This window comes from Aythya ferina (genome assembly GCF_964211825.1).
Source record: "Aythya ferina genome assembly, chromosome: Z".
Classification (NCBI taxonomy): Eukaryota; Metazoa; Chordata; class Aves; order Anseriformes; family Anatidae; genus Aythya; species Aythya ferina.
The window spans coordinates 61,544,764-61,557,097 of NC_140299.1; the positions used below are offsets into that span (position 1 = coordinate 61,544,764).

Here is a 12,334-nt window from a genome sequence, read left to right on the forward strand (position 1 = left end):
CATATAAAATGCTAGATATAATTACCAAATTGCTATACACAGATCATTTTAAAACTGTTAAGTGAATTTTTCAGGTGAGGTTTTGCATATGTCAAAACTGAGGGCATACATGTAGTTACTTGCCCACCCTTCACATTGGTCATACATAATCTACATATTCTGGTTATTTGCTTAAGTGTCCTGTAGTGGTTACCCATATACAGGCAAGAAGAGTGGTAAGATTGTCCTCCTGTACTGTTCTGTCCTTCCTTATTTTCTCCGGCTAATAAACCGCATGAGAAGTAAACTACAGATTTATTTTTTTTTATGGAGTATTTATAGTTCAGACAGTTAGATTATTTGATGAAAATGCATCCAGGAGAGAATGTGTACAGGAGGAAACATCTCTATTAAGATGCAAACTCTGCAGTGAAAGTATTTAAGAATCATGTAGCAGCTGTGACAGTGCCAGACATAATTAAACTAAGGATCTAAAAATAAAAAAGTTCATGGTGATGCATCCCATAGTTGATTTTCCTTCCAGCTGGTAATTATGCAAATTAATCCTAATAATTGCTACTTAGACTGGAATCTTCCTATTACATACTCATAGCAATAACAAAGATTCAAACAACCTGTGTTTTGCTTCTGCAAAGGTTTCCATATACAGTTAAGCTTCAGACAATGTGGGCTTCAGCTTCTGTACGGGTTTTGTAATGATGTTATGAACTAGATGATGCCAAGGATGTCAAGTGCCAGCTGCTAGGGAAGGCAGGAAAGTCACTTCTCTTGCTCGTATTACCTCTGTGGGTTAGCAGTCTCTTGGCTTCCTTTTGTTTGACACATTCAAAAGCTTCATTGAAGGTAGGGGAGGCTGTGCTTGCCCTATAGTTTGTAGTGTGCAAAGGTAGAGGTATATCAGTTAATATTTTGGAGTTACTTTTCATAGGACTTTAAGATATAATCACAGAGAGCTTTAAAACCTGTTTTTACCAAAACAGTTTCACACTGAATACTGCTTCTGCGTCACCTGTAAATAGCAATCCTAATATTATAGTTAGATCTAAGGTCATTCTTTTTTTCTTTTCTTTTCTTTTCTTTTCTTTTCTTTTCTTTTCTTTTCTTTTCTTTTCTTTTCTTTTCTTTTCTTTTCTTTTCTTTTCTTTTCTTTTCTTTTCTTTTCTTTTCTTTTCTTTTCTTTTCTTTTCTTTTCTTTTCTTTTCTTTTCTTTTCTTTTTTCTTTTCTTTTCTTTTCTTTTCTTTTCTTTTCTTTTCTTTTCTTTTCTTTTCTTTTTTTTCTTTTTTTTCTTTTTTTTTTTTTTTTCTCCTTTTTTTTCACCTGCTTAAGAAAATCTATGTTTTCTGGGTCTGAAAATACATATACATCATACTAGTCAGGAGATGAAAAATATTCAGAATGTGATTATTCAGATTTTGTGCTAAAAAACTAAAATTGACCAGGAATAGAAATCTCAGATTAGTATTCTTTGGAAAACTTGTCTGAGATGTCAATACTAAACTATGTTTGAGCAAAGTTGTTTCAACACTTTGAAAGTTACAAATATTTAAATTCAGAAGTTTCACACAAGCACATTCACGTTTTTAAATGGACTTGAAGTTTATACTTATTAACTGTGCTCTATCAAATAAGTACATAGAAGGGTAACTTCTACAATATTTCTTTTCAGAAACTTACTAATACGCAGTTATACTTGGTCTATCGAGTACTGCAGAATTTGGTTCCATAGCTTCTTTAGATTTTACAAACATTCAACATTTTTTCTCTTCTTTTCAATGGCAATGATCTTGGAAAGAAGTTGGTTTTGTTTGTTTGTTTGTTTGTTTTATATTTTCATATTTACAGATGGAAGATCCCCCTCCCAATGATAATTATTTTCAAAATAATTAGTCAATATATGAAAAGTGATTAATACTTTCAAAGAGGTAGCCAATCTCTTTTAATTATCAGTGTTTTCATCAGCACAGGCATGTCTGTGCTTCACTACAAGAATATTTCTCAATATATTATATGATTCATTTGTACCCAACTTATGTTGAACTTGTCTGAGAGAGTCAAGTTTATCAAAATACAAAAGGGGACAAAAGGGAGAGAAAAGTAAACCCTTCCTCACAGTTAATGTGTGCAAGACTGTGCCTTAAATACAAGTGCTAGTAGAACACGTAAAGGAGAAAGACAAAAGGAACAGTATCAGATCACCAGGACAGATTGGCATTCACACAAGTGCTCTAAAGAAACTGAAGGATATTGCTTTGTGACTAATTGCAAAATCTCTTTTTAACAAACCAAGTATCAGAGAACTGCAAAATGGCCATTATGACACTGACTTTTTAAAAAGCTCACAAGGGAGATGCAGAAGAGAAACTACATAACAGTAAGCCTGACTTCTGCTTTGAGGAAGTTGCTGGAAGCCATCACAATAAGTAAAACTGATGGGAGAATGGATAAATTATTTAGACTGGGGAAAAATCAGCATGGTTATTGTGTGACTTCTCTTGACACATGAATCCATTGTCATTCTTTGAAGGAATTAGCAATTGTTCATCAGAAAGGTCCTGCTGATTCAGTCTATCTTGACTTCCGAACTATATCACTATGTATCATCCACACTTACCCTACAGTTGTAGTGCCTCTGTCTCAAAATGTATAGAGTAAAACTTGAAGATGTACACAGATAATTACCAAAGTTTTGGCACATCTTCCATATTAGGACTGCTAGCTCAATTAGGATAGTTCATCCTGGAAAATAAATAAATAAATAAATAAATAAATAAATAAATAAATAAATAATATATATCATAGAATCATAGAATATCCTGAGTTGGAAGGGACCCTTAAGGATCATCAAGTCCAACTCTTGGCACCACACAGGTCTACCCAAAAGTTCAGACCATGTGACTAAGTGCACAGTCCAATCTCTTCTTAAATTCAGACAGGCTCGGTGCAGTGACCACTTCCCTGGGGAGCCTGTTCCAGTGTGCAACCACCCTCTCTGTGAAGAACCCCCTCCTGACGTCCAGCCTAAATTTCCCCTGCCTCAGCTTAACCCCGTTCCCGCGGGTCCTGTCACTGGTGTTAATGGAGAAAAGGTCTCCTGCCTCTCGACACCCCCTTATGAGGAAGTTGTAGACTGTGATGAGGTCTCCCCTCAGCCTCCTCTTCTCCAGGCTGAACAGGCCCAGTGACCTCAGCCGTTCTTCGTACGTCTTCCCCACCAGGCCTTTCACCATCTTCGTAGCCCTCCTCTGGACACTTTCCAACAGTTTCATGTCCTTTTCATACTGTGGTGCCCAGAACTGCACACAGTACTCGAGGTGAGGCCGCACCAGCGCAGAGTAGAGCGGGACAATCACCTCCCTTGACCTACTAGCGATGCCGTGCTTGATGCACCCCAGGACACGGTTGGCCCTCCTGGCTGCCAGGGCACACTGCTGGCTCATACTCAACTTGCTGTCTACCACGACCCCCAGATCCCTCTCTTCTAGGCTGCTCTCCAGCGTCTCATCGCCCAGTCTGTACGTGCAGCCAGGGTTTCCCTGTCCCAGGTGCAGGACCCGGCACTTGCTCTTATTGAACTTCATGCGGTTGGTGATCGCCCAGCTCTCCAACCTATCCAGATCCCTCTGCAAGGCCTTTCCACCCTCATTTGAGTCCACAACTCCTCCAAGTTTGGTGTCATCAGCAAACTTGCTCAAAATACCTTCTATTCCTACATCCAGATCGTTTATAAAAATATTGAAAAGTACCGGCCCTAAAATGGAGCCTTGAGGGACCCCACTGGTGACCGCCCGCCAGCCTGACGCAGCCCCGTTTACCATAACCCTTTGGGCCCTGCCCGTTAGCCAATTGCTCACCCAATATATGACTGACAGGACATTTCATAGAAGAGAGGGTTAATGCAGAAGAGTTCCTTACTATCTCTCTGAAGATGTGAACAGAGGGACTTCTAAAACCAGCAGTATTATTGGTGGTAGTAGTATAAAACTACCATTCAGAACAAACAGAACAATGTATTCATCATACGCTGTGTAACTAAGCCAAACTGCATTCTTAAATTTTTAGCAAGTATGGGTCACTGACTGATTCTAGATTCCTCTGAAAAAAATATCCTGATTGCATTGAGCAAACTTGCTTCACAGTATATGTATGCAAAGGGAATTAATGAAGATTGCACTGGCAACCTTCAGATTTCTAAATATTTAAGAGCTTAACTTTGCAAATAATCTTTTTAAGGTAGTCTCTACCATAGGCCTAATAGCTCTGCCATTCTGTGAGGTGGTACATATTGACCCAGATATGATGGCAAAGGGCAGTACTGTGGTACATAAGAAACATACATCTGTGTCCAACACTCCTGCAGCGTCCAAACACAGTTTTTGTCATCCGCAGAACTGATCCATTTGTAACTTTCATTATGCATGAAAGCTTCTGTCAGCTGAACTGCTGCTGGAATTTGAATTGATCCAGCAGTACATGGGAGCCAGCACTGCCTCAGAACGTCTACATTGTATTAGCACCTGTGAGTGTGGAAATATTATGAAGATAATTTTGTGATCTACTTAACCAGCATGTCTGAACAGCTTTGTTTGTCAAGTAACCCGCTGATTAATAAGAAATAGTACTGTAGCTGCTTAGAATTATGTATTTATAGAATGATGACTAAAACTCTTCAAGTTTATCTTCTATAAAACACATGGAAGTGGGACATTAAAACTATACATTCTTTCTTTCTTAGTGGAGCTTAAATATTCTGTCTTCAGAGTATAAAAACGTCTAATATTTTACTCTTAAAATAGGAGTAGGATGCATGGTCCTAGCAACATACTGGGAATTTTTAAGGTTATCATGGGTGCTTCTCATTGCCTGCCATGAGGACTTTCCCATAATGATGAAATCAGTAACAGAGATATCTACCATGTATCTCCAGCAAAAGACATCTCTTATTTTTCCTTAGGAAACTGCTGACTCAGCTGGTTTCTATTGCACAAGAATCATGATTAACATGTGGTTCATCCCATAGGTGCTGGCATGATTATTTGGGCATGGCCTAACATAAAACTGTATTTTTTTCCCCTAACTTTTCCTAAATTCCTACCATTTATCTATTCTTAAGTAAATGAAACAAGTAAATGAAGGAAGTTTTGCTGCTACACATAACCAAGCTTTCCAGAAGCATCTCGATTTTCTGTATTTTTCTCAAAATTTGGCACTTATATCAGTCATGTGGCTACACTCATGGGGTTTTTAATTTAGGCAGTTTTCAAAGATTCTTACAGAATACTATGTGGATAAAAAGACCACGTTGTCTTGAAATTTGCATTGAGCATTCAGATGTTGCCACCACCAGTGAACTATGATGACAGACTTTTAGGAAGAAAGAAAACCTAGAGTAGAGAAGATAAAGACTGTAGCCATTTGATCTTGCTGCTACCAACACACTAGTTTAAACAGAGTTATGCCTGACTTTCCCTGTGGTTTGTTTTGTCATTGTTGTTTTTTCAGGAAAACAATGAAATGTCAGAATTTCTAAATTTACATCCTTTACATGAAATCATCTATTTGTGTTGATGCTTACATAACTTGCTAAAATGTGTTAAAAAAAAATGTTTTTGCATTATTTGCTTTATTGTATTATTGTATTATACTTTATTGTGTACTGATATATGAGACAAGATTTGTACATTTTCATTTAAGAATGTAAAAGCTAGACACTTAGTCTAAGTCAGTACCCCTGGATTCAATTCATAATCAGCGGGAGAACACAGTTAACTCTAAAGGGTGAGTTATCTTAAGTATCTAAAGTAAGTTAGCTAAAGTTAGAGAGGAGGGTGTCTTTCTCAGGTGACAAGGACACGAGGAAACAGCCTCCAGTTGTGCCAGGCAAAGTTTTTATTGGTCATCAGGAAGAATTTCTTCATGCAGAGGGTGGTCAGGCTTTGGAAGGGGCTGCTCAGGCCCAGGTGGCATCCCCATCCCTGGGAAGTATTCAAGAAACATGTGGATGTGGCACCATGGGACATGGTTTAGTGGTGAGATTCAGTAGGTCAGGGTGATGTTTGGATTTGATGTTGATGTTTTTTTCCAAACTAGATGTTTCTACAACTCTCTGTGATTCTATGAATTGCCTCAAGCACTATCTTCAATGTGACTTCAGATGCCTGAGATGAATCTTACAGTGTCCAAAATCATGTCCTTTCCAAAAAGCACACCATATTTTTCTGCTATATTTACTCAAATTTCACAGAAATTAAGGTTAATATGGAATTAATTATTATCGTTTGTACTGGAGTACAAGCATGCTGAAATGAAACATGAAGACTTTCATATATAATGTTGTATTCTGGAAAATACTGAAATGTACTGCTCCACTCCCCTTCTACAATCCTTACAGTTTCTAGCATTTTCACTCCTAGAAAATGTTGCAGATGTCATCAGTGTTTGTTTGTTTATTCCAGATAACAACCAGTTGAGAAGAAAAGTATGAGTAAAGTTGCTTTCCTGATAAAGAATTTTCTCAAGTCATATCTGAGCATGAGAAAAACTTGGGGAAGACAATATAAATTTCACTCATTAGGAAAAATCCATAAAAATCTGTTTTTTAACAACATTACTTCTGTTGGGCCTAGGGCTCAATTTTAATCCATTCTATTCTTGCTGCTTGCGGTAATAAGTTACTCCTGTACTCAGAACAGTAGTGACAGATTTTAAGCTGACTATATCTTTTCTAGTTTTGGAAATTAGCACTTCAGCAATATGAAAAATTCATATGCCTGTATTTTATGAGTACGAGTTTTAGTATCTTTACTCTGCAAACTGTTTACCACTACTATTTGTTCTGTGTTGAAATATCAGCAAGCTGACAGCTGACAGTCTTAATTCATAACACAATTTTTGTTAATATGCTTATAATACCTTGGGGTACAATGTGTAATTCTTTTCTTGGTCATGGGCAAGTTTTAGATGTAAAGATTCTAATTTCCTTCAATATTCTGTCACTCGTGTCCCAATTTTTGGTAGCTGTGTTAGTTTAGTTTTAACTAAAACTTTCCAAAAAATCTTCCTTTTCCCACCCGTTAAGATACTAGCTTCTTTGCTCTTTTTAGATCTTTTGAACAATCCAAGAGGGAAGTTTCTGATACTTGCATTCTAACTCTTGTCTCCTTGCCTATTATAGTTGCCTATTCTTACTGTAAAGCAAGTACTATTTCAAAATCTTCTAGGCTTACAAACTTCAGTACGTCAGGCACATGAACTGAATTTGGACTTTAGGAGCTCTCTGCCCTTTCTATCTCTCAAGGTTAATAACAGTGTTAAGTATGCAAACATCTGACTTTCACAAAAAAAAAAAAAAAAAAAAAAAAAAAAAAAAAGTCTTTTAGAAAGCTGAAGATTTGAAGATTTAGGGTGCAAGTCCAGACCTCTTCTGATGTCTGGACTTGAGCATGACTCAAAGTGACTCATTCTCTGGACTAAACTCAAAGCCATTTTTCATAAATATTCAAGACCCTCATCTTTCATATTCTTTCCCGCCTCACTTCTAGCACAGGAAACTTGGATATATTCCATGCAGCTATCACTTTCCTTCAAACTGACAGGATAAAATTAATGCTATGATACTAAAAATTATGTAGCTTTAAGAGGTAGGACGTCTCCATTGGTTCAGTGGTAGGACGTCTCTATTTTTAATCCTGTAACCCTGAGATGGGATTTCATTTCTGGCACTACTATGTAGAGGTTTTTTTTGTTCCCTTTGGTTTCCCTTAAAAGTGTAAACCTAATTGTGAACCAGACAATCCACCAACAATTCTTAACATGCTTCATTGCTCCAGGTTCTCTGATCTCATTAACTGATGGATCGATATTTAACCAAATGAAAAATTATATCCGAAAAACAGCCTTTACAGTTTTAAACACACCTTTAGGATTCTGGGGTTACAGAATATCCAAGTTTAGTACTATTTCTGCTGAAAATCATTCTTTTTTTTCCCCTTTAGTTACACTTTGGAACACTAGGCATATAGTACTATGGGTTCTTGCTTTCACATTTCTTTTTATTGACTGCAGCTACCTCTAGCTATGGCTGTATAGCAGAAGACTAAGTATGTTATGAGTGACATCTTAATACTGGACTATTAATTACTTTAACAAAACATAAAAAGGGGGAAGTTCTCTTTGTTAAGGTTCATTTGACTTTGCAATGGCAATCCTTAAATAAACAAGGATCTGTGAAACCACTGTCTGAATGGTTCTCGCTGAAGTTTTACTTATCGAAGGTCCTCAGGGTTGGACTGCATTCTGAAAGGTAAATATTGCATCAAGATGTAGTTTGAATCTACAATGCTGCACACTACCAATTGTGAGAAATTATTTTCTTTTCAGAGTGGTGAGAATGTCATCCTGTTTAGTAATATAGTTAGCATAAATAATTTATTTTTCATGCATGTACTTCAGACATAACAGTAGAAAGGCTGTTCACAACAATCTCTAGAAACAATCTTGGAAAAGAACTTCTGATAATATTCCATCCTATAACAAACATCTGAAGATACGGAGCAACAGATAGAGGACTTTTCTTGGTGTGTACATTTCCCTTGGAACAGGCTATAACTTTTTGGAACGTTATTTCCAGTAAGACCATCTTGTCCATTTGTCAACCTACCGAATTAGCACCACTGTATTTTTCTGCCTTCCTGTTAGGTTTTTAGGTCTTTCTGGGATCACAGAATCACAGAATTTCTAGGTTGGAAGAGACCTCAAGATCATCGAGTCCAACCTCTGACCTAACGCTAGCAGTCCCCACTAAACCATATCCCTAAGCTCTACATCTAAACATCTTTTGAAGACTTCCAGGGATGGTGACTCCACCACTCCCATGGGCTGCCTGTTCCAATGTCTAACAACCCTTTCGGTAAAGAAGTTTTTCCTCATAGCCAATCTAAACCTCCCCTGGCACAACTTAAGCCCATTCCCCCTCGTCCTGTCACCAGGCACGTGGGAGAACAAACCAACCCCCACCTCGCTACAGCCTCCCTTGAGGTACCTATAGAGAGCGATAAGGTCACCCCTGAGCCTCCTCTTCTCCAGGCTGAACAAGCCCAGCTCCCTCAGCCGCTCCTCGTAGGACTTGTTCTCCAGGCCCCTCACCAGCTTCGTCGCCCTTCTCTGCTCAAGCACCTCGATGTCCTTCTTGTAGCGAGGGGCCCAAAACTGAACACAGTACTCGAGGTGCGGCCTCACCAGAGCCGAGTACAGGGGGACGATCACCTCCCTAGCCCTGCTGGTCACACTGTTCCTGATACAAGCCAGGATGCCGTTGGCCTTCTTGGCCACCTGAGCACACTGCTGGCTCATATTCAGCCAACTATCCACCATCACTCCCAGGTCCTTCTCTGCCTGGCAGCTCTCCAACCACTCATCTCCCAGCCTGTAGCTCTGCTTGGGGTTATTGCGCCCCAGGTGCAGGACCCGGCACTTGGCCTTGTTGAACTTCATGCAGTTGACCTCAGCCCATCGGTGCAGCCTATCCAGATCCTCCTGCAGAGCCTTCCTGCCCTCGAGCAGATCGACACACGCACCTAACTTGGTGTCATCTGCGAACTTACTGAGGGTGCACTCGATGCCCTCGTCCAGATCATCGATGAAGATATTAAAGAGGACCGGCCCCAGCACCGAGCCCTGGGGGACGCCACTAGTGACTGGCCTCCAACTGGACTTGGCTCCATTCACCACGACTCTTTGGGCCCGGCTATCCAGCCAGTTTCTAACCCAACGAAGCGTGCGCCAGTCCAAGCTAAGAGCAGCCAGTTTCTTGAGGAGAATGCTGTGGGAGACGGTGTCAAAAGCCTTGCTGAAGTCAAGGTAGACCACATCCACAGCCTTTCCCTCGTCCACCCAGCGCGTCACTTTGTCATAGAAGGAGATCAGGTTCGTCAAGCAGGACCTGATGGATGATGGATGTCATCTTATGTTTGCTGAAAGTGACCTGCGTACCTGTGAAACAATGCAATGGAACACTAGAGTGATCATCACAGAAAAGTGCTCTGAAAAACAAAACTATAAATAGTAACAGCCCTCAGAAGGGTGACTGGCCAGCAGTCTGAAAAGACAAGAAAGCAGACTATTTCAAAAGCTGTGTTAAGAAACATGATGTAGTTCATTACTCTTCTGTTACAGCAGTATATGAGTTACCCTTTTCAGTGGACTCCCTAGCAGGCACAAAGGCAAATCCTGTGTTTGCTTCTGGAAATGGTAGATGTAGCAGCACAGGGAGGAATGGGAGGGAGAGGAAAGGTCATCGCTAGGGCATAGCTGATTTCTAATAGCATATGCTTCCTTATGGCACAATTTAGAGCAGCTACAGACAGATCTCTTGAGAATCATCACTAGTTAATATTTTTCCCACTCTTCTTATTTCTTTATCCTGTATATGGCAGGTTAGCTCCGCAGTTTCATACAGTGACTTGCTCTCCCTTTCATGAAGGCAGATGGTGTGTAAGGCAAAGTTTACTTCTTCACAAGCAGTACAGCAGGTGTTCAGCCACAGGGGCCAGGGAGGAGCTATAGCTGCAAAAGCACTGCAGCTGCTACTCGAAATGCCCTCAGCGTACCTCCAAGCTGGTCAGGTTCACGCTGCTAGGACAGATACTCTCCCTACATTTTTCCTGGAGAACAGGAAAATCAGGAGATAGTCCTGATTGCAGTATTTCTCCACAATAATCACAAGATGCAGCTAGCTCATAGTCAAGTGAACAAATGAAATATGTGCAACATATTCACCCACAGGGCCTTAAGGAACCAAGGAATTGCAAACGGTATATGACCACTGCTGTTGCCTCATTTTCTTAAATGTGCTTTTGTTTAGTTTGTTTATGATTTTTTCTCCTTTACAATTTCTTCAACAGAGACATTTTTGGAAATACTGAATAAGAAATTAAAAAGAATTGCTACCTCATACCTTCTGTTTTCAGTATTCTTGAGCGAGATGCAGTGTAAGTTAAATTTGATTTCAGCATTAGTTGCTTTAATTGTTGCAACTCTCCACCTAACACACAATCTAAATTTATTTGAAGACAGACTCTCATCAACTGGATTCAAGAAATTTCAAAAGTCTCTCTCCATATATAAAGAAGAGACATTTAACACTGTTTTTATTCAGACTGCCACACAGCTGAATGTCCTTTGATTTATCCCGAACTCCTTAAAATACTAATGTATGGTGATTCTCATCCTTTAGGTTCTTGGCAATATGTTAGGGAAAGTAAAAGGGGCTGAATTTATAGAAAAATTTACCAAGAACTACTGTCTTTCAAAAAGCCATGAGCAGCGTGACACATCATATGATTTTGGACAATATACAATTTAGAACTGCTAATATTAGTTTACTTATCTAATTTTCATTATATTTATCAAGCTCATATCAGATTACATGTACATTTAGCTATTCACAGTTTTACGGCCCCTGAAACAGAGCAGGGACAATCAGGTCACAGCAATGACAGAAATGGCTAAAACTAAAAATTATATTCAAATGACAGGAAAATTTCATTACTAGAAAAAGCAATACAAACAATATTAAAACTCAAATTAATCAGCTATTTATCAATACATACTAGATTTCCTAAGTATCTGGTTGATACTCAAAGACACTTTTAGTTTAATACTTGGTTGTGACAGACTCTGTGCAAGAGGAATGTGAAAGGGCTTGGAAAGGCAGTTCCTCTGAACCTAAATAAATGGCAGAGCTTGTCCAGGCCCAAATGAGAACAGAAAGCTATAAAACATTCCAGATCAAATCTAAAACTGAAATGAAGAGGGATTAAAAAGAATTTGAAGAGTGTCTTGCAAAGGATGCTCAGACCTCAGGAAAAAGGTCATTATACACATCAAAAGTAGTAATGAACAGGGTGAGACTGCCCAATGACAAAAGTATTAAAAGGGGGGCTCAGAGATGGTGATGCTAGTACAGATAAGCTCAAAGAGCTGTCTGTGTCAGGTAGGGGAACACCAGGCCCACACCTGCTTCATTTCATGTTGGAAATGAGGAGACATTTCTTCTCAGAAAGAGCGGTCGGGCATTGGGACAGGTTGCCCAGGGAAATGGTAGCATCAGTGTCTCTGGGGGTGTTCAAGGAAAGGTTGGACCTGGTGCTTGGGGACATGGTTTAGGGGGTGACATTGGTGGTACAGGAATGATTAGACCAGATGATCTTGGAGGTCTTTTCCAACCTTCATGTTTCTATGATTCTATGTTGCACTGATCAGAGGCTAGAGCCTGAGCTGGAACACGTCATGTGGAACATGTGGAACAAGGTAGATAAGGCTGCAATCTGCTAGGTC

General features: G+C 39.4%; 1 protein-coding gene across 1 annotated transcript in view; it reads left to right on the forward strand.

Annotated features, from left to right (window-relative positions):
• Nucleotides 1-3,186: 3,186 nt before the first annotated feature.
• The window catches only part of APC (APC regulator of WNT signaling pathway), a 100,419-nt gene continuing 91,271 nt past the window's right edge, over nucleotides 3,187-12,334 (forward strand). Inside the window, exon 1 of the mRNA XM_084504436.1 lies at nucleotides 3,187-3,312. The gene's annotated coding sequence lies outside the window, so the exon portion shown is untranslated. The remainder of the gene's footprint in view (nucleotides 3,313-12,334) is intronic.